Genomic DNA, 22733 nt, shown 5'->3' with positions numbered 1-22733 from the left:
GAGTACATGGGACTGACGTGCAACTCCAGCTCTTGATTCCAGTTCTTAAAGGATGCAGACCTTCGAAGGCAGCAGTCATGGCTTTGGGTCCTTGCAATCCGCATGGGAAACCTAGAGTTCTCAGCTCCTGGGTTTCCCCTAGTCCTGTCTCAGCCATTGTTTTCATTTCTAGCATTTGGGGAGCTCTCATCTCTTTGTCTGTCCTTCTGCTTCTCAACTAAGCAAATGCATAAATAAAATAAATTTTGAAAGATCACAAATATCCATGCTGTGTGTGTATAGAACAGTAAGTGGTAAAAAGTAGAAAGGAGAGGAGTAGAGATGGGGATTAGGAGGGCCAAGCAGAAGATTTGCAACTGCTGATATTCCAAACCTGAGTGGAATGTTAATAAACAATAAAAAAGGTTACTAGGAGGGCCTAACAGAAGTTGGATAGCAGGCAGTTTTAGGACCTCTAATTCTCAGGGCCACCTCTTACTCATCTGCCAAAAACTCATCTGTTAATAGAATATAACCTCTTAGCTAAACTGACTTCTACAATTTACAATTAAGTAGGAAGAAAATTTATAAGGGTGTCAAACACTCGTCCCCTGCTGAGAAAAACTTTAACCTTGACAGAACATCAAAATTGGTTTTGTGGAGCTGAATTAATACAGGTCGAGTGCACGGGAGATCCTCAGCGTAAAGAATACTAAAACTGCCCCATGCCAACTATTCTTTATCCCTTTTCTTTGAGATATTACTGGAAGTGCCAAAAAAACGCAGTTGTCAGACAGAAGTTTTAAAACGGATTATTCTTAGTGGGTATTAATATTAGTGTATTAAAACAGAAAAACCAAGTTCTGATGGTTTTGAGTGTTTCATGCATTTTCATATTACCAAATTTACAATGACAAATCATTTGTTGTCTAATTTTTTTCCATTTGAAACTTATTATGAAAAGATGCTGGTTTAAAGGTCTTTTAATAACTATAATGACATTATGGTGTTTTCCCTTTTAGCACACTGAAGTAAGGCCTTATTGGAAATGAAAACAACAACATCACAGGTAATGACCTGACATAGTGACCACAGGGTAACTGGTATTTTGTTCATATTCCTATAATTGTATTTTCATTTTCAATAATTCATCATCACCCAATGGAAGCACAAAGCAAAATAAGAATTCTTGGTGTTCAGCAATTTGATCTCAATTTCTCTCAGGGAGGATCTCCTGGACTTTGATGTTCTTGGTACTTGTTGAGCTACTTGAACATGTGATTTGTTCCCTTTAGAAACATTTTCAATCTTTTTTCCCCAAACATTCCTTCTGCCCTCTTTTTTTGTCTCTTTTCTTTTTTGGGATTACCATAAAGGGGTCCTTGGTGTACTAAATGATGTTCCACTGTTCTCTAAGGCTATGTTAATTTTCCTTTATTCTTTTATCTTTCTGTTCCTTCACCTTGATTTTATTTAGCCTATCCTTACATTTATTGATTTTCTTCCTCTTCAGATTAACATATGCTTTTAAAAGCCTTCAGGGAGTTTTTCTAATTTCAGCATATGCTTTACAACCCCAAAAATTCTATTTGTAATTTTTTTCTTTTTTTAAGATTTATTTTATTTATTTGAAAGATGGAGTTATAGAGAGAGGTAGAGAAAGACAGAGAGAAAGAAAGAGAGAGAAAGGTCTTCCATCCGCTGGTTCATTCCCCAAATGGCCACAATGGCCTGAGCTGATCTGAAGCCAGGAGTCAGGAGCTTCTTCAGGGTCCCTCAGATGGGTGCAGGGACCCAAGGACTTGGCTATCTTTTGCTGTTTGCCCAGGAACATTAGAAGGGAGCTGGATTGGAAGTAGGGCAAGTGGGACTCTAATTGGTGCCCATATGGGATGCCTGTACAGCAGGCTGGGGCTTTAACCTGCTGTGCCACTTCATCAGCCCCTGTAATCTCTTTTTAGGATTTTTATCTCATTTATTTTTCTGCTTTTATTAATGCATTGTTCTATTTTCCTTTAGTATTTTTAAACTACAGTTTCCTTTTGTTATTTGAACTTATTTAAAATAGTTGAAATAAACTCTTATTCTAGCAAAACTAATACTTAATGTACCACAAAGAAATTTCCATTCATATTGTGAATGATCTCTATTTTGTTTCTTTGCATGTTTCATAATTTTTTGTTGTAAAGAGGACATTTGAAATAATATAATCTGGCACTTTGGAAGTCAGATTTCTCCTCTTCCTTCAGGTGCTATTTTTCTTCTTAGATGTAAAATGTAATTGTTTGTTCAAAGACTTTCCTAAAATATCTATGTAAAGTCTGTGTTCTTTGCCCTATGTCATCTCTGATGTCTCTATTCCTTTTGGTTGTGTTCCTGTGGTACATAATAAAGATTTCCATGAGTGAATACCAGGAGGGAAAAAATGGAAGGAAAAGGAGGAAGAAGTGAAAGGGAGAGGGGAAGAGAAGAGGAGGAAAAAAAGAAGGAAGAGGAGGAGGAGGAGAAAGGGCAGGAGGAGGAGGAGAAGGAGAGGGAGAAGGAGAAAACACAGGCTTTTGCAGTTTGACTAATGCTATGCTGGAATACAGCTTTAACATAGCCAGGTTGATTACAACTCTGCCTTAGCTTTCTCTTCCAGTCATGTGAAGCCTGAGTTTAGCCATGGGCAAACGTTTAGGGTCTTCCCAGTCTGTAATGTGCATGCAACCTGCCAATGGGTGGCTTTCTAAATTTCCCAATGTGCACAGGAACTTTTGAATGCATTAATTTACCAAAGAAACTTTCTCCAGCCTTTTCTCCCAGGTTTTGATATTTTCTTGTTTGTCTCAACCATAATTGTTTGCTTCAATCCACTGTGGATGGTTTGCCTTACAAAATTTTAGGACATCTGCCATTTTTCCGTCAATAGCTAAGTAATATGGTTACATAGAGTAGTAGAGTGCCAACTTTTCCATTATGTACCAGACAGGCATGTCTCAGACAGACAACTATATTTTTGGAGGATAATACCTACTCTGACACTTCCAGAACAGGAGTCAGGTTTCCAAACTAGAAACACTGGCTGCCATCTTCAAGACACCTTCTGAGCTTGGGAGAAGGGTAGGATAAGGGAAAATAAAAGCAATACAAGGTCTAACTACCATTTTTAATTTGCCTTTTTCTCTACTCAACTTTTGCTTGGTTGCTTTAAATACTTGACTGTCTTCTCCTCTGCTGACCAGTTTTGCCTGATTTTTCAACATTTCTGTGGATGAATGAACCCTTGGATGTGGCTGCTCTGCCATTTTCACTACATCACTCCCTATAACTTTCTTCAGTCTAATACACTATTAAAGGCACAATTTTCACCCAAATTATACTATTTGTAATCTCTAGAAATTAAAACATTGATTGTCTATTAAAGTATCCACTGTTCCCCTGGAAGAAAAGTAAATCTTTCAAGTTCTGTTTATCTTTCCTCTCTGCCTAGAAGTCATCAAAATTGGTAAGCCTACTTGAATTTCTATTTTGGGATCAGTAAAATGGGAATATGAATAGATGAGTATCTTGCCTTTTGTTCTTGGTTCCTAAACCAGTCTCCAAATCAGCTTCATATTTACAAAGGTGGAAGGCATTCTTTTGTCGTGATATGGGACACTTTAGACCTCAGAAGTGGATCTTATAAAACAAGCTCTCTCTCTGACCTTCCTCTATTCTCTTTTTACCTGCTCCTTTTTCTCCAAAGTCATGCCATAGAATCTGGTATTTGTTGTCCAATGTGGGTCATAGAAACTAAAAATATACTCTAATCTCTCCCTCCCTTTAAAATTTATTTATTTATTTATATAAAGGTACAGATTTCATGTATTTCATACACACAGCTTGAAGAACATGATATAATTCTCACCAGCCCTCTAGTCTTCTGTTGCTCCCACCTTCCCTCCTGCTTCCTTTTTATTTTTCTTTTAATTTTTGTGGTGACATGCTTTGAAATTTCTTTATAATAATTTAAAAAAGTTTTGACCAGGGGCTGACACTGGTTAACCACAGCATGTGATGCCATCACCCCGTGTTGGAGCACCATGTTGAGTCCTGTCTGTTCCAGTTCTGATGCAGCTCCCTGCTATAGCGTCTGGGAAAGCAGTGGGAGATGTGCAAGGACCTGGGCCCCTGCCACCCAGGTGGGCGACCAGGATGGAGTTCTAGGCTGGACCAGCCCCAGCTGCTGCAGTATTTAGGGTGGAAGATCTCTTTCTCTCTCTGTCTCTTCCTCTTTCGTTACTCTGCCTTTCAGGTTAATAAAATAAATCTTCAAAAAATATTGTGTGGCTAGGCCGGAGCTGCGGCTCACTAGGCTAATCCTCTGCCTGCAGCGCCGGCACCCCAGGTTCTAGTTCCGGTTGGGGTGCCGGATTCTGTCCCGGTCGCTCCTCTTCCTGTCCAGCTCTCTGCTGTTGCCCAGGAGGTCAGTGGAGGATGACCCAAGTCCTTGGGCCCTGCACCCGCATGGGAGACCAGGAGAAGCACCTGGCTCCTGGCTTTGGATCAGCGCAGTGCGCCAGCCGCAGCGGCTATGGGGGGGGGGGGTGAACCAAGGGAAAAGGAAGACCTTTCTCTCTGTCTCTCTCTCTCACTGTCTGACTCTGCCTGTCAAAAAAAAATATTGTCTGCCTTATGTTGTTTGATGGATCATAAACCCTCCATTTCAGAAGAGACACTGCACCATACGTGCAGGACAAGAAACATCCAGAGAGGTCTGTTTGGGTGCTCCCATTAAGTGTCTTAGCATTAGGTCATATCCTTCTGTGCAATCAGATTGTACAAAAGATTCACTTAGGCTTATACAATTCATTCTCCATAACTCCAAAAGACAGGTTTTGGAGAGATTCCCGGTAACTGAACATGTGGAGGCTCCCAGGAAGGTGGCCCAGAACCCATCCATGTGTAGAACAGAAGCCTCTGGCCTTTCCACACCTGGCCTTAACCTGTCTCTTCTCTGCCTCTTTACTTGCAACTTTGTAATAAAACAAACCATAATTAATTTTTCTGTGGGTTATGTGAACTCCTTTGGAGACAAAGTTATAGTAGGCAGATAGTCAGAAGATGCAGAAGCCAGAATTTCCAACTGGGTATGAAGTGGGGGCAGATTTGGGACACCAGACCCTGAGCCTGTGAGATGTGATGGAGTTTCCAGGTGGATAGTGTCCAGATTGAATTGAGCGAGAGGTCAGCAGGTCTCTGCCACAGCACTGATTGCTTTCTTGCTGTTTAGAGACAGCTTCACATATTTGGGAACAAAGATGTGATCTGTGTTCTGAACTTACAGTAGGAGAAAGGGAGGTTTCATTATTTAATATTTGAAGACATTCATTGAAATCTTGTTTGAAATTAAATGTCTTACTATAAGTAAGTCACTTCATTTGATTGAGCATATTTGTTCTGCACACAGACATAAACATTCTTTATACTAATCTATCTCGCTTTTTCGAAGTATTCAAATTGAAATCCTTAACATATTAACTCTTTATATTTTTCTTTATTTTTGCCATGTCTCTTTATGCATACATGAGACTTTATTGGATAAATGTAACTCATAATTCTTTAACATTGATTGAAATATTTTAAAAATTTCAGTTTTGGGGCAGGCGCTATGATGTAGTGGGCTAAGCCTCTGCCTGCAGTGCCAGCATTCCCTATGGGTGCCGGTTCGTGCTGCTCACTTCCAACCCAACTCTCTGCTTATGGGCTGGGAAATCAGTGGAAGATAGCCCAAGTGCTTGGGCCCCTGTACTGGCACGGGTAGACCTGGAAAAAGGTCCAGGCTCCTGGATTCACATCCGCTCAGCTCCAGCCATAGCAGCCATTTGGTTTCTTTCTGTCTCTCCTCTTTAACTTTACCTCTCAAATAAATAAAGTTTTAAAACTTGCTGTCTATATGAGACTCCACCAACTTATACTTCTGGGTCTGGGTGCAGGGACCCAAAGACTTGGACCATCTTCCACTGTTTTCCCAGGTAGAGAGCTGGATAGGTAGTGGAGCCGCCAGGACTTGAACTGGCGCCCATATGGGATGCCAGCACTGCAGGTGGAGGCTTTACCTGCTATGCCACAGCGACGGCCCCTCCTTATACATTTTTTATAACAATCCCCTTTATCAGATGTATATTTTAGGAACATTTTCTCCCAGTCTGTGAATTATCTTCTTAATCTCTTGACATTTTCTCTCACAGTGCAAAATTTTTCAATTTAATTAAAACCTTAGGGATATTTTTTATTTATAGCAACATAGTTAGATTCCTTTCTTTCATTTTAGTGTCTGCATTGTATATTGTACATGTATGCAACATAATTTATTTAGTCTGCTCCTATTAATTGAACCTTACATTTGGAAGTCAAAACAATTTTTAATCATTAAGTTGGCTTCTAACTTAACAGAAAAGAATCATAGAAATACAGAGAAAAGTGTGTTATTAATAAACCAAAGTTAATGAGCTGGTTGACTTTGTGGAAGACTAATGCATTTGTCATATTAAAGGAATGGCTCAGTGACAGTGAAAAAGAAGATTGATAGAGTCAAATCTTATATAATCAGTTTTTATAACAATTTTTAAAAAATTGGAAAAAACTAACATTTACAGGAATAAGTCCTGGATATCATGTAAAAGGATAATAACATTGGAACAATTTTCTATTGAATATTTAAGTAAATGAATTATTCCTAATTACTTAAGTGATTTAATGGTTTTTATAAGAAGCTTGAGTTTACAAGAGATAAGTGGGCAAAGTACATTTCCCAAAAGGAAAAATACTTAAGCTAAATACATATTAACTTCAGTATAAATGAAAACACAAATTTAATTGTAACTGATTAACATCAAGAAATAATGTGAAGCCAAGCTATATGATTAATGTAATACTCAGAAACAATGAGAAACTTCATGGTCTACTATAAAGAGACTAATATAAAATAGCAATCATTCAATGCCAACAAATAATTAACATACTAGATCTGAGAGATAAAATGCAAAAATTAAAATAGTTGTTTTTAACTATTATAGTTATGTGTAATTATTTTGTCTTTAGATATTGATATTGCATTTTATTCTTAATTTAGAAAATATAGAAATGTTTCAGTGTAAAATTCCTAGGTCTTCCATATACCTTTATTGTTTCAATATTCTGTAATAGCTACTGTGTTCCACTCTTATAATTTCCTTTACTCTTGATCACCTCTATAAGGGCCTTGTGTTCGTAAATAGTCATATTGGGTATAAGAGCTTTGAGCTATGATTTGGGGAGGGGAGATTGACATAAATATCATCCATTGTGTATAGTATATTTAAATGTTTGCATTTCATAAATCAACTTTTTACATGCACATTTTACAAAAATGTAATCATGTTTGCTCTTTATAACCTCATCTGAATGTATTTTCAAAAGTCAATATCTCACAATTTTTGTGAATAGAAGTCTCACACCAAATGATGACACTGGTCCCTGTCCCTCCATTCTGATAGCCTGGAGGCCAGCACAAAGAACAGATGCCACATCCAGGATGTGCGGAGGAGTGTGATACTTTGAGTGAAACTTGGGCAGAGGGAAACACATGATGAGAGCTGAGCAGCTAACCTCCTGCTCTGTTTCCTCTCTGTTGAACTATACTTACACAGAAATCTTTCCAAAAGTCTCAGTTGATGTGTGAACTCAAGTTCTCAGTGATGCTGTGTGTCTCCAGGGCTGATTGTCAAATTGTAACCAGTGTGGGTAGGAGGAAGGGTAGGATGGGAAGTCTCTTTGTGCTATTAAATCTGAAATACATGAAATTTGTTCATCTTATATAAATAAGTTTTAAAAAGGTAAAAAATAAATTGTAACCAGTGCAATAATACGTCCCTTCCTTGTGTTCCACACTTGTTTTTCCTTCTGCTTTCTTTTCAGGTGCCTACCTCCCAAAGAAAGTACTATCAACATTTTAGTTCTTATCTTGTGTTCTGCTTCTTTGAAACATGGGTTAACACAATTAGATTGTGGAACCTTACTTGATAGAACAATTCTTTTCTGGATGTCTTGAGTTTATTTTTATATTATTTTAATGACTTTTCTGAAAATGATAATTGTGCCATTTGGGATTATTTCGCAAATTTTTATCAGATATTAATTATAGCATGTTGATTATAAGATGGCGATTGCATTGGAACCTTTCATAATTTCTTTATTAGCATATATCATTTTCAATTTTAAGTAATTTCTAAGTGTAAATCTCAAATTTCCTTTAAATTATCTCAAAAATCTGTTTTCAGGTATAGTTTATGCATTTGTCCCTCCCTGATTTTTATTTTCCTTGTTTATAATTCAAATTTTGATTATTTTATTAACTACTGTCATTTACTGCTTACTTCTATTGATAGATAACAATAAATCACAAATTTCTTTGTTTTTGGAATAAAATTATATGCAAAGAAAATCCTTTGTATTAGAGTATACAATAAACCACACTTTTATAGAGTATATTTTAAATGAAGATGAAAAGGTGAACACAATTTCTAAATCTGTATTTTTCTGCAAATTTTGTGGTTCCAGTCAGTTGGTTGAGTGCTTAGGGTAAGAGTGAAGTCTCTTACATCAATACTCAACTCCTTTGCACCTCTATGGCTTCATTGTAGTCACCTGCCTGTTCAACTCTCCACCCTCTCTGCACTTCCATCTGCAGAGACCATAGTTGATGACCAGGCTGTCACACTGCTGTGTTACTTTCCCCATACCCACTCTTTCACTCTTTTGCTTAGTTGTTTTCTGCATTCTTTCATCTTGAAATCTTCAATTCCTCTTTCTTCCTCCTCACTCTCAGTTGATAATGATTTGTTTGTGAAATCGGAAACAGCTGTCTATTGCAGCCTGTTACCTCCTTCAGGATACTGCAACAGCGTTTCTCCTTTTTGCCAGCAGACCGATCATTTTCCTTTGCTGCTTTGTCTTTCTCGTTAGAGCCAAACAAGAGAACTTCAAAAGGTTCACAGAAAAACGGAATTAAAAATATGAGCTTTTCCTGGTGCAGAACTTTTTTTTAGTACAATTATTTTTCATAACATACAGAAAATGTTTACTTTGCAAAAACTGTTACGGATTTTTACAATTGGTGTTTTTTTTTTTTATTTTTATTTTTTTGACAGGCAGAGTGGACAGTGAGAGAGAGAGACAGAGAGAAAGGTCTTCCTTTGCCGTTGGTTCACCCTCCAATGGCCGCCGCGGCCAGCGCGCTGCGGCCGGCGCACCGTGCTGATCCGATGGCAGGAGCCAGGAGCCAGGTGCTTTTCCTGGTCTCCCATGGGGTGCAGGGCCCAAGCACCTGGGCCATCCTCCACTGCACTCCCTGGCCACAGCAGAGGGCTGGCCTGGAAGAGGGGCAACCGGGACAGAATCCGGCGCCCCGACCGGGACTAGAACCCGGTGTGCCGGCGCCGCTAGGCGGAGGATTAGCCTAGTGAGCCGCGGCGCCGGCTACAATTGGTTTTACATCACATAAACTCTTATTTTCATGTTTTCCCAGGAAATTTCAAATTTATTGTTTATTTTCATTTTATTTTAGAGAGAAGGAGAGAGGGAGGCAGAGGAGAGAGAGAGAGAGAGAGAATCTTTCATCTGCTGGCTCACTACCCAAATGCCTGCAAAGCTGGGTCTGGTCTAGGGCAAACCCAGGAGCCTAGGACTCCACTGGGGCTCCCTTGTGGATGACAAGTACTTACGTACTTGCACCATCACTTGCTGCCTCTGAGGGTGTGCATTAGCAGGAAGTTGGATGGTAAGTAGAGTAGCTAGGACTCAAACCAGACATTCCAATAAAGGCGTAGGTGTCCCAAGTGGTGACAACCACTGCACACCTCTCCATGAAGTTTTTTAAGTACTGTCATTTATGCAACTTTTCTCTCTTATTAAAATGAAACAAGTAACCTTTATATCACATCTTCCAACTCCTAATTTATTTCATTCCATTTAGAGCAAAATTCTTCCCAGCAGTAAGCTCTACTTGTTGACTGCAATTTCTCTTTTTCTTTTTTTTCTTTTTTTTTAAGATTTATTTTGTTTATTTGAAAGATAGGAAGATAGGGTTACAGAGAGGTAGAGCCAGAGAGAGAGAGAGAGGTCTTCCATCTGCTGGTTCATTCTCCAAATGACTGCAATGGCCAGAGCTGAGATGGTCTGAATCCAGCAGCCAGGAGCTTCTTCCAGGCCTCCCACGCAGGTGCAGGGGCCCAAGGACTGGGGCCATCTTCTACTGCTTTCCCAGGACATAGCAGAGAGCTGGATCGGAAGTGGAGCAGCTGGGACTCGAACCAGTGCCCATTTGGGATGCCAGTCCTGCAGGTCAGGGCTTTAACCTGCTGCACCACAGCGTCAGCCCATCTCCTATTTTCCAGGAACCTTGCTTATTCAGTTTTTATTCATGCACCTGTGGATAACTGCTCTTGTCCAAACCTGCAATGACTGCATCCTAACATCATCCTAGGTCTATTCCCGAGCATCCCTGGTCACAACCGCAACCTCCTTTACCACCTTCTAGAATATCACACTTTCTTGGTCACTTCTTACTTCACCAGTCATGGTTGCTGCTCTCTTCCCACCTACAATATTTTTAAGGTAGAACTCAGAACTCACGTTAACGACTTGTCATTGCTTTCATTCTGTAAATCTCCTCATGATTTTAAATGATACTAATATGCTTATGACTCCCAAGTGTACATAACCAGCCACAACTCTGATTCTATTGAGCATCCTAACTCAACGTACTCAGCTGTTAAGTCACCCCACAGCTCCGTGAATGTTAATATGATTTTTCCAGTTGCTGAGGTCATCAACTTTGAATCCATCTTCAATTCTAGTTCTTAGTCCTTATGCACAATTTAGAAGCAAATCAAACTGCATCTGGAATCTGCTTTTGCCATAGTTATTGTTCTTTTTTGTTGACAGGCAGAGTTAGACAGTGAGAGAGAGAGACAGAGAGAAAGGTCTTCCTTCCAATGGTTCACTCCCCAAATGGCCACTAAGGCTGGCACACTGCAGCCAGCGCCCCACGCCGATCTGAAGCCAGGAGCCAGGTGCTTCCTCCTGGTCTCCCATGTGGGTGCAGGGCCCAAGCACTTGGGCCATCCTCCACTGCACTCCTGGGCCACAGCAGAGAGCTGGACTGGAAGAGGAGCAACCGGGACAGAAGCCGGAGCCCCAACCGGGACTAGAACCTGGGGCCCAGGCGCTGCAGGCAGAAAATTAGCCAGGTGAGCTGCGGCGCCGGCCATTTATTGTTCTTACATTAGCTATCATCTTTCTTCTTAGGTATTTATTATCATTTTTGACTGCTGTGTCCCATGATTTTTCTCCCTATGACCATGGTAAAGAATCATATTATACAAAGAAACTTCAAAAGCTGCATAGAAAGTGAAATTAAAAGATACAAGTTTATTTCCAGGCAAAAATGTTTTGAAATCCACACATATGAGGGATTTTCAAAAAGCTACTGCAAAATGTATATATAAAAAACTATGCATGGATTTCAAAAATTTTGCACCAAAATTAACATCTTCTAATATTATTTTCTACAAACCTTCTTAAGTACCCCAATATCACTCTTTTACTCAATACTATTCCTGAATTATTCTTCTCATTCAGAATAAAACCTGAAGTGATTGCAATTTCTATATATAACCTTTTTGGTCATATTGTACAATATTTCTTCTTGCCCAATATGAAGCCTCACCTCAAAGACCTCCTAATAGTGAGGAATGATTCTAAATATATCATTGTTTTGTTGGAGGATGGTGGATTCTATGAAAGGGGCAAATATTTGATAAGATCAATCCAATTGAGTTTCAAGAATGTGTAAAAAATAAAACATAGAAATATGAGAAATATTATTGAGATAATCAAAGCACCATGAACAGGACATGGAGTTGGGAAGACAAGGAGTACTCAGTGTTTGCTCTTGTGCACTGAGGAGGAAGAAAAACAAGAGCCGTGGCCTGACCCAAGGCTTCAGGGGCGCACAGTGATTTCATGGGATCTATGTAATTCAGTTTTGAGATATAAGCCTTGGCAAATTCAGAATTGAGTATATAAGTTTTCAAATCATAGGAAGCTCAAACTCAGACTATTCCAAATTCTTTATAGTAAGATATGTAAAAATCCTCAACAAAATGCTAGCTAATTGAACCCAAGGACATATCAGAAAGATCATTCACCCAGACCAAGTGGAACCTATCCTGGTATACAAGGATCATTCAACATAAGCAAATCAATAAATGTGATACATCATATTAGCACATGGAAAAATATAAACTATATGATTATCTCAATAGATGCAGGGAAAGCATTTGATAAAAAAACAACATCCTTTCATGATAAAAACGTTAAGCCAATTGGGTATAGAAGGAGCATTCCTCAACACAATCAATGTATGACAAACCTATAGCCAGCAACATATTGAATGGGGAAAAATTTGAAACATTTCCATTAAAGAGCCAGAACCAGACTAGGATGCTCATTTTAACTATTGCTATTTATATAGTTCTTAATGATTTAGCAAGAGTCATTAGGCAAGTAAAAGAAATCAGAGATACAAATTGGAAAAGGAGAAAGTTAAATTATTCCTGTTTACAAATAACATGATTCTGTATACATGAAAACCAAAAGACTCCAGTAAGAGATTACTGAAACTCATAAGAATTTGGTAAAGTTGTCAGAAATAAAATTATGACAAAAATAAATAGCCTTTGAATACACAAACAACACCATGACTGAGAAAGAACTTGGAAGATTAGTACAATTCATAATAGCTACAAAAATTTAAATACCTTGGAATAAATTCAACTAAGGATGTGAAAAATATCTACAATAAAAATAAAAAAAAAAAAACATGAAGGCGAGAAATAGTAGAAGACAAAAAAAAAAAAAAAAAAAAGGAAGGATCTTCCATGTTCTTGAACTGGAAGCATTAATATTATCAAAATGCCCACACCACATAAAGCAGTTTACTGTGCTATAGGATGCTGGCATTGCTTACGGGGGCTTAGCCTACGATGCCATGTCAGCTCTCATTCACCTTTTCAGTGCTGTCGTGAGCAGGTGCAATATTGCAGAATGCTCGTTTGTTTTCAGCACTTGGAGATGTGACTTTATTTCAGCTTACCTTGCTGTGGGCGAGGAGTCCTCAATTGCTCAAATCTGTGTTTCTTTAAATGTAACCTCTCTTGTTCTCCTATTGCTTTCAGTTGGCATCTACACTTGGATGGATGTTGTCCACTTATTGAAAGCTGAATATTGGTAAAGTGTTTACTACTTAAAGGCATATAAATTAAATGGTGACAAAAATATGTTATCATGGCCAACATCAAATAAGTCAAAAAAATGACTATATAAATAAAAGCTAAAAATTCTTTGAGGACTTCCATAACTGGCTTTTTCAAGTGGCATATTTGTTTTCTATTAGTTGTTTTCTGTTTGCACAGTAAGAGCCAAACAGGAAAGGAATAAAAACACCAAAGGGTTCTCAGATTATATCATATCAAAATTAACAGTGGATTCAGATGGTGGAGATCAAAACATAACCAAGCCAATGAAAAAAAAGGTAATTATACACCATAGTTAATGGCATTTCAAAAATGGATCCTTTTAAAAAATATAAAAAAGTAGTACATACATATTACAAATGGTAGCATAAGAGAAATTTTATATAGTATATTAAATCACTTTCTAAAATTCTTACCAAAAAATTTCAAATCTCTGCTTGAAATCCTGGGTTTTGTTTTGCTGTATTACAAAAAACTTCACTTTTCAGTGTTATTATTTATTTCTTTATATTTCAACCAAATATTAGCTTCAACTGCATTGCTCTTTCTCACTAAAGATGTATTTCTCTGTCTAATCTTTCTGAGTATCTTTTGTTGTGCCACCTTGTTCCATTTTGTGTTTTATCTTAGCTAAGAAACGTTAGCTCAACAAAGAACAGAGAAATGGGAAATAGAAATGCCTGGGCAAGGAAAAACGGTTAATAAATGTTCAGTGTATACAGATACAGCACGGAACTATCAGGACACAGAGTTTACTGTCTGAGAAGTTTCTTCAGCCACAGCAAACACATACTGTGGTCTAAGCTATTTCTCCATATTTATTTAGTGTTTTCACAGTTCAAATGATTATGTGCTTAAGCTACTTTCAATTTTTGTCTTGTACTGATTAAAATAGGCAACATTTTCAATTCAAGGCTTCTCAATTCAGATTTCCTTAGTCTCTTTCACTAAGAAAAGAAATTAGAATGTACAAAGTTTGAGAATTTGGATGTCCTCATTTCATGATTTACAGAGAGAATTTGGACACATTATTCCACGTGGTTCTCAGGAAATTCTGCATTTCTGCAGTTCACTGGATGACAACATAAGTGTTTTGCCCTATACTGTATAGTCTTAATCCCATTTTTCTTGCTGACCAAGATATGCTACCATGGATACAACATTTAAATGAAAACACAAAGGGTATACATACAGTGGACTGGGTAATGTAAAACTCATATTAAAGCAAAATTTCCTAGAGTGTGAAGAAAGTTGTGAAAGAGTGTAGGCAGGCCGGCGCCATGGCTCAATAGGCTAATTCTCCGCCTGCGGCGCCAGCACCCCAGGTTCTAGTCCCAGTGGGGGCACCGGATTCTGTCCCAGTCACTCTTCTTCCTGTCCAGCTCTCTGCTGTGGCCCGGGAGTGCAGTGGAGGATGGCCCAAGTGCTTGGGCCCTGCACACCCATGGGAGACCAGGAGAAGCACCTGGCTCCTGGCTTTGGATCGGCTAGTTCTGGCCATAGCGGCCATTTGGGGAATGAACCAACAGAAGGAAGACCTTTCTCTCTGTCTCTCTCTCTCACTGTCTAACTCTGCCTGTCAAAAAAAAAAAAAAAAAAAAAAAAAAAAAGAGTGTAGGCAGAACATGTAGCTAATAAGGGCTGAGAGTTCAGCTACTTCAAATTACGCATGAGGAATCTCAAAAGAGATTGATTCTCATCTTTTCATCTTTTTCTCCTCCCTGTAAGTACAAGGAATATTAAAAAATAATGAAAATTACTGATACTAGTTTCATCAAGGGAAACAATCGGTGGGAATTCTGTAGCTTGTTAATGAGAAAGGCGTGAAAGGTTTGGCTAAGTGTGTGGAGGAAGCGAGTGAAGAACACTTGGGGTTCAGGTTCTCCATTAGGAGACGAGCCTCTTAGCTCCCAGGAGTGAATCACAAGTGAAAGTATTTGAAAAAGAAGAACTTGCATCTGTGTTGAACACACACAGATTGCTTCCTTGTCATTTCCCCCTAAAGATGTGGTATATAAGTAATTACATAGCATTCACATTGTATTAGGCCTTTTAGATAGTCTGTGGATGAGTGCAGGGGAGGGTGCATGCAGGTTTCATGTAAATACTACACTGTTTTCTTTAAGGGACTTAAGACCTGCAGATTTTAGTAAGGGGAGGTACCTGGAACCAAAGTCCTGTGGCTATCAAGGGGTGAATGTGATTTAGTAAAAGCAATGTCAAAGACATTTTGTGCTCGAAATAAATCAAATAGAAACTACAGTCAATTATACCAGACACGTTTAAACCTTATTTGTTGAAAACAGGGGAAATAGTAAATGTTAAAATGACACAAAGAAATGATCACTTCTTGTATTCTAATCTGTTACTTTATTTTAATAGAACATTAAAGTGTTTATGTGATAAAGGAATAAAAATAGTTTACTGATCACATTAATACTATAGTACATATTCTGTTTCAGAAGAGCTAAATAAAATTTTATAATATTAATATATCTGAATTTAAATTAAACTATTTCAGACCATCAGTGCTTTTGCATTGCCTCAGGTATTTTTCCATGTTCTCCTTCTACTATGTAGTTCTATGTCAATCATCTATAAACGAAATTAGAATGAATGGAAACAGAAAGAAGTATTGCAGGCTCATCCTATGAGGCCTTTGCATTGTGGGGTGGTCAGGCAATGGTATTCTTCCACAAGAATCACCAGAGACAAGTTTCAGTGAGTATGTCCGTTTTATTAACAAGCAAGCACACCTTTTAAAGGGCAGGCAGAAGGCACATAGCTAATTCAAGGTAATACTAATTCTATAGGATTAATCCCATATTGGAGCCGCTATGTCGCTCCAATTAGCTTGAAGGTCATATAGACTAGTAGCCTCCCTGATGGGCCTGGGCCACACCCAGGAGGAGTTTACCTGATGGGTAGTTACAAGACCCTTCAACAAGGGGCGGGGGTTGGGAGAAATGTGCCTGGGGCTCCTGCCACCTGCCAGCAGTCAGGCTAACCTCCAGCATGGGCTAGGCAGGCAGTTTCACAGGATCACCCTCAAAGTATGTTGATGTAATTAACAGTTTACATAGTAGAATGACAAATAGTGGTGCAGATAAGTAAATATTGTTACCTGGGGCATCATGCATTCTGAATGCTCTCTAGCACTATGAATATAACCTGTATATTTTTAAGGAGCTCTACTTGTTCAGTTCAATTGAATAGTTACTGTAAATTATGAAGCAGGACAAGAAGAAACTAACAGAATACTTCAAAGAAATTTAAAGAATCACTTGAACAATGCCCAAGGTAGTAATTTCTGTAACAAACATTAATTAATTATATCCCTTGAATAAACCTACTTTGGCACAGGGTTGAGGTATAAGGATAAAGTGTCAAGATGGGCAAAGATACATTTTGGAGTGTAAGGTACCCAGGGTTATAGCTGTTCCAGTTAGGGAGTTCTCCAGCAGAAAACCAATGAGAGAAGGAGTTTCTTTGATGGGAGGCGTCAGTTACAAGGAAACATTCTTGACTTTCATCTATATTCTGAAATAGTAACATTGCTTGTATTAGAAGCATATTTTGTAGTGAAGTACATATAAAATTCATCTTCTTTTCATCAGCTATTGCATATAATGCAAATGTAATTAACTAACCCATTAAAAACTCCATTTTTCAATTTTATTAGGGCCAGAAGTTATCTAAGACCATTTATAGAATTAAAAAGAAATTAAATAAAAGATTGATCTCATTGAGTAAAAGTTTGAAAGCAGGACCCAAGACATAAGTTGAATCTTATGAGCAACTTTTGTCCAAGTGTTTTCTGAGGAGCAGGTTGGAAGCAGGGGGTGACCACTGACGGTGCATGACAGGGAAGAAGAAATAGGGAAGTGGCAAGAAGTATATGCCTCTGTGCTGTTTATAAAGTTGTCACACTGAAGACCCAACAAGAAACGGAACTTTCATTTGGCCCATGCTAGGAATTTTAGGGTGATTTTCTTTCCTCTAGTGTCCTTATTAAGATGTTCAATTCCATCGAGGTGACATGTACCAATGCCATCTCACTAGTCCCAGTGATCAATTTCTGTTCACAATTGATCATAATGATAGGACTAAGAACCAAAGGGATCACATAAACAAGAATAGTGTCTGCAAATACTAACTGATAGAATCAAAAAGGGAGAGAATGATCCAACATGGGAAGTGAGATACAAAGCAGACCCATAGAATGGCAGATGTCCTAAACAGCACTCTGGCCTCATAATCAGCCCTTAAGGCATGCGGATCCGGCTGAAATGCCCATGAGAGTATTTCAGGCATGGAAAGCCAAGACACTCGGGGGCGGGGGGGGAACCTAAATGAAAGATCTCCATGAGTGAGATCCCAGTGGAAAGAATGGGTCATCAAAGAAGGAGGTACCTTTCTCTGAAGGGAGGAGAGAACTTCCACTTTGACCATGGCCTTGTCTAAATATGATCAGTCAGTGAACTCAGGGGGCTTCCATAGCCTTGGCAGCTCATGACAAGAGCCTAGGGTGATTACTGAGGCCATAAACAAGAGTGTCAATTTGTTAAGTCAACAACAGGAGTCACTGTGCACTTACTCCTCATGTAGGATCTTTGTCCTTAGTGTGCTGTAGATTGAGATTTAATGCTATAACTAGTACTCAAACAGTATTTTTCACTTTATGTTTCTGTGTGGGAGCAAACTGTTGAAATCTTTACTTAATGTATGCTAAACTGATCTTCTGTATATAAAGATAATCGAAAATGAATCTTGATGTGAATGGAAGGGGAGAGGGAGTGGATAAGGGGAGGGTTGCGGGTTGGAGGGACGTTATGTGGGGGAAGCCATTGTAATCCATAAGCTGTACTTTGGAAATTTATATTCATTAAATAAAAGTTAAAAACAAAATAAAAAAAAAAAAAGATGTTGTGGGAAGAAATGCAGTTGCTATGTCTTTACTATTGATTCAGTTGTCTTGATAAATGTATCTTGCTTAAGATGGAGTAAAGCGAGGGCTGTTAACCTGCTGCCTGCAATGCCTGCATCCCATATGGGCACCAGTTCAAGACCAGGATGCTCCACTTCAGAACCAGCTCCTTGATGATGGCTTGGGAAAGCAGCAGTGGGAGATCCCAAGAAGCTCCTGACTTGGGCCTTTGGACTTGCCCAGCCCCAGTTGTTGGGGATATTTGGGATGGGAACCAGGGAATGGAAGACCCCTTTCTCTCTGTCTCTTCCTCTCTCTCATACTGTAACTCTGCCTTTCAAATAAATAAAATAAATTTAAAATAAAAAGATGGAGCAAAGCAGGACAAACAAATGAAGTCCCCATTAAGAGATGAATGGATTAACAAATGTGATGCATACATGAGATGGAATATATATATATATATGTACTAAAATTATATGTACTGAAATTATATATATTCATATATATGTACTATATATGAACCTTGGGAAACATTGTGCTAAGTAAAATAAGCCAAACACAAAAGGACATATGGTATGATTCCATTTATAATAGGAACTATAATATGCAAATTCATAGAGACAGATAGAGTATTGGATATTACCAGAGATTGGAGGGGGAGACATTGAAAAGTTATTGTTTAGTATGTACAGAGTTTGTGTTTGGGATGAAGAAAAAGTTGCAGAAGTGGAGAGCAGTGATAGTTATACACGTTGTGAATGTACTTAATGCAATGAGTAGTCAACTAAAATTGGTAAAAATGGAAATTTTTAGTTCTGTATGCTTACCATGCAAACAAACACACACACACAATTCAAGGGGAAAAAAGAGCAGTGTAGAATACTTGTAGAAAATTCATTAATTCTTATCTGAAATTAAGAATATTTTAGAATTTTATTATCATCAGTGAATCAAAGTATTGAATTGTTTCACTTGCAATGCTGAAATTGAGACTGAAAATTTCATAATAGTTGGAATCTAATATTTGATCAATACAAGTAAAGTTTTCAAATTTAACTCTTTATGAAGGAAAACTACTGTACAGCTGTCTTTCAGCAATCTTGACAACCTGACCCTTTGAAATTTATTTGCAGTTTATTTCCTACTGTTACAAAAGATCTTCTGTCTACAATTTTGTGGTTTGACATGGAGATTGCTTGAATTTTGGGGGGTCAGTTATTATTAATTCAGTGTATCAGAGGCTAGTTAGGAGGTAGACGGACAAAATTAATAGGTGGGACTTTATCTTCTCTTTTCCCTTGAAATTCAAGGAAGATATTTTACATTGCAATCTCAATTGAGATATTTTTAAGTCTACCCACTCTCCATGTTTCCATAACTCTTCATCTTTTTTATTATCACCCTCTTTCCCTCTCTCCTTTTACTCTCAGCAGCTGCTAACCAAAGGGCTCATGAGCTGGAAACTTGGTCTTCAGTATGGAAATATCCAACGGTAGAAGCTTAAAGGATGGGCCCAGTGGAAAGTCATTACATCGTGGGAGCATCATGGGGGGATGGGAAGTTTCCACAAGAGCAGATTGTTACAGAAAGAGCAAATCTAGCTCCTCCTCTTGCTTCCTGTTTTGCCAAATGACCTCTCTCTCTACAGTTGTCCACCTGTGGGATGTCATCCACCATGAGGCCGTCACAAGAGCTGAGCAGATGCCATGCCATGTTCTTGAATGTTCAAAACTCCAGAACAAAATGGAGCTCTTCTTCATGAAGTATTCATTCACAAGTGTTTTGGTATAACAACATAAAACCGATTAAGATGGTATCCTCCATTCTTGAGAAAAATAGGTGAAAATTCAGTACCTTATTAAAATTTTGTTAATGTTCCATGCTTCCCAGAAATATTTATATTTTAAATGAAATAAGAAAAGAAGGAAGGAATGTGTCCTTAATAAGAACCCTTTATATATATGACACTGAAAAGCAAAAACCAAAAAAAAATCAGAACCTAGTATTAATTCCAATAAGGAAGTAGAATATATGAAATACTTAGTCCAAAGTCACATAGCTAATAAGAGAAAGTTCTGGAATTTGAAGCAAAATATCTCAGAAGTTAAGTATGTTTCCCATGATTGGAGAAGGAAACAAGTCTGTTCTCAGCAATAATGCTTTCATATTGCAACACTAAAATTTGGAGCACTTCTACATGAATTTCTTAACATCTTTGATATAAACTGGAACACCATCAGCGGGCACTGTACAGCAGGTTGGTTGGCTATCTGGGACACCCAAATCCCAAGCCAGAGTGCTGGTTGTTGTCCTGGCTACTCCACTTCCCATCCAGCTTCCTGCTAATGTCCCCAGAAAGGCTGCAGATGATAGCCCAGGTATTCAAGTTCCGTTGTTCTTAACTTTAGCCTGGCCTATCCAGTGACTGTTGCAGCCATTTGGAGAGTGAGCCAGTGGATAGAAGATATCTCTATCTCTGTCTCTCTGCATCTCTCCCTTTGTGCCACTGTACCTTTCAAATAAACAATTGATTAAATCCTTAAAAGCAAAAAAATAGATTCTAGTTAACAAAACATGCCATTGGTGAAATAAAAAAAATTTCTTAGTATCATCTTTTACTCAAAGTAAAGCTGCCTCACACTGTAGAATGAATATCAGCCAGCTTCGCAATTTGTTTTTGAGTTTTGGAGTGAATATTTTAAATTTTTTACTGAATCATGTCTCCACAAAGCAGTTATTTAAATTAAAATCAAAAGTGGAGCCTTGTATACTTACTTTTTCTGCTACCTATTCTTCATGTGCCCTTATATCCTGAGTCACAGAATTCTTATCTGAATAATTAAAATAACTATGTAATTTCCATTCAAGGTTACTATTGATAAGTAAGTGAAGACTTGGCCCTGTCATTTTTCCATTTATATTCCTATTATTTGCTTTGGACTTCTCTTGTATATTTACAGGAAGGAAGGTTTTCTGCCTACACATTCTTTGATAATGATGACTATCAGTCTGTTTCTGTGTGTAGCACATCCTTAAGCATCATTTGTAAGACTGGGTGAGTGGAGAAAAATTCTTTCAATTTCTGTTTCTTATTCTCCAATTAAAAGATACAGAATAACTGAATGGATTAAAAACAAGATCCTTCATAATACTCACTTGTATAAAAAAGTGAAACCATTATATGTAGTTAAATAAGCCAGTCTCTAAAGACAGATATGATATGTTTTCTATGATCTGGGGTAACGAATAAAGTATGTAAAATGTAATGTTTTGGAGTGAAATGGAAATTTTGAGATGCAATGACTGTTCATAGCCCTTGTCTCTTCTGTTGAGGAACAGTGTTTCCTCTTCATACAATTTGTTGAATTGTTTACTTAGTGTAGTATTAACCTTATAATCAACAAGTAAACTTAAAATAGATCTTTGTAAAAATTAAAAGTGGGAATAGGAGAGAGAAAGGTTGGAGCATAGGCAGGTGGGAGGGTAGGATGGGAACTATCACCATGTTCTTAAATCTGTACATATGAAATATATGGAACTTGTATAATTTGGTTTTTTAAAGATTTATTTATTTATTGGAGAGAAAGAATTACAGAGAGGCAGAAGCAGAGAAAAGAGAGAGAGATCTTTCATTCACTGGTTCAGTCAGTCCCTAAATGGCCACAATGGCCAAAGCCGGACTGATCAGAAGCTAGAAGCCAGGAGATTCTTCTCGGTCTCCCACACAGGTATGGTGCCCAAGGACTTGGGCCATCTTCCACTGCTTTCCCAGGCTGTACAGAGTGTTAGATCAGAAGTAGAGCAGCCAGGACATAAACTGGTGTCCATATGAGATGCCAGCACTACAGGTGGCTGCTTTTACCACTGCCACAGCACCGACCTGCAAAATTTAAGAAACTTAAATAAAATTTTTATAAAAAATTATGTTGTTTACAAGCCAAAAAAACCCCACAAAATTTATACAGAACACCAAAAATCCATCTATTTGATGCCAACAAGAAACACAGCTCATCAGTCTTCAGTGTATGAAGACTGAAAGTGAAAGGATAGAAAAAGCTATTCCATACTAACATGAGACAAAAACAAGCAGGTATAACCATCCTAACTTCAAACAAAATAGACTTTAATACAAAAATAGTTAAGAGAGACAAAGAAAGGCACTGTGTAATGATTAAGGGACCAATTCAACAGAAATATGTGACTATAATAAATTTATTTTAAAGATTTATTTATTTATTTGAAAGGGAGAGACAGAAAGAGAGAGAGAGAGAGAGACAGGTGTTCTATCCATTGGCTCACTTCCTTAGATGGCTGCAATGGCCAAAGCTGCACCAATCTGAAACCAGGAGTGAGGATCTTCTGGGTCTCCCATGCAGGTGCAGGGGCCCAAGCACTTGGGCCATCTTCTACTGATTTCCAGGCCATAGCACAGAGCTGGATTGGAAGTGGAGCAGCTGAGACTTGAATTGGCACCCATATGGGATGTCAGCACTGCAGGCAGCAGC

The 22733-nt window shown here is 38.2% G+C and overlaps 1 pseudogene; it reads right to left on the bottom strand.

Annotated features, from left to right (window-relative positions):
* Positions 1–22733, bottom strand: part of LOC103350699 (eukaryotic translation initiation factor 3 subunit L-like) — a 125005-nt pseudogene that overhangs the window by 87164 nt on the left and 15108 nt on the right.

The sequence above is a fragment of the Oryctolagus cuniculus genome, chromosome 8 (genome assembly GCF_964237555.1).
Source record: "Oryctolagus cuniculus chromosome 8, mOryCun1.1, whole genome shotgun sequence".
NCBI classification, from domain to species: domain Eukaryota; kingdom Metazoa; phylum Chordata; class Mammalia; order Lagomorpha; family Leporidae; genus Oryctolagus; species Oryctolagus cuniculus.
This window is presented reverse-complemented; position numbering and strand designations above follow the sequence as displayed.